Genomic DNA, 435 nt, shown 5'->3' with positions numbered 1-435 from the left:
CGTTTTAGGGGGGCGTGGCAGAGTCTTAACTTTGATAAAGAATATCTCTTTGGTTTTGAGACTTTAGTCTTTGCAACTTCAGGGATCTTATCTATGCACAATCAGCTTGTAACACTCCAAAGAGAAAGGAAAACTTGAAATCGCATCATATGACTCCTTTAAAAGAGTTTCTGTTATGGTCCAAGTTTTTATGGTTACCATTGTGCTGAAGAGTAGCTTGTGGTTAGGTTGTTGCTACATCAAGTTATGCACAACACTGACCAGATAAACTATCATTGCACTAATGTTGGTGAAAAGTAGTTCATTACTTGTTTGCAAAGTATAAATAGCAAATAAGCTTTTAATTTGAACTGTAATAGATACATTTAATTGGTTTCAGTGCCATCTCTCAATTATGTTTAAAGTATTTTTTTTTTTTTTTTTTGAGTGATCAAC

Source organism: Sinocyclocheilus rhinocerous, unplaced genomic scaffold (genome assembly GCF_001515625.1).
Source record: "Sinocyclocheilus rhinocerous isolate Xijiao unplaced genomic scaffold, SAMN03320098_v1.1 scaffold926, whole genome shotgun sequence".
NCBI classification, from domain to species: Eukaryota; Metazoa; Chordata; class Actinopteri; order Cypriniformes; family Cyprinidae; genus Sinocyclocheilus; species Sinocyclocheilus rhinocerous.
The sequence above is the reverse complement of the archived record's forward strand: the minus strand, read 5'-3'. Positions refer to the sequence as shown.